Raw genomic sequence first — 400 nt, forward strand, 5'->3', positions numbered from 1 at the left:
AACTTCGCGCTGTGGATCGCCGGATCGGCTTTCACCATGGACGAAGCGGAGTCCAGCCCGGGGTCATCACATGTGGTCACTCTAGTCCGCCAGCCTCCACTCACTCAGCCCGCCGACCACCGCTCATTCTAGCCTGCAGTGTGTGACGCTGTGTGACAAATTTTATGGAGGACTGGGAGTAGATGGGTCTGTGCTCAAAGGCTGTCCTATAAAGTGGGTCAGTTCCAACTTTGCAAGGACAGTCTGGCGCTTCTGACTCACAGCCTGTAAGTACATTTTTTTTATATTTAAAGAATTTGCCACTAATGATTCAAACGCGAGTTTGAGCAGTGAAGAGTAGCACTTGTTGTTTGTCATTTCTCCGATCACAAATGCAGACATGGTTTTATGTTTACGCTGC

Source organism: Sinocyclocheilus anshuiensis, unplaced genomic scaffold, assembly GCF_001515605.1.
Source record: "Sinocyclocheilus anshuiensis isolate Anshui unplaced genomic scaffold, SAMN03320099.WGS_v1.1 scaffold729, whole genome shotgun sequence".
Taxonomy (NCBI): domain Eukaryota; kingdom Metazoa; phylum Chordata; class Actinopteri; order Cypriniformes; family Cyprinidae; genus Sinocyclocheilus; species Sinocyclocheilus anshuiensis.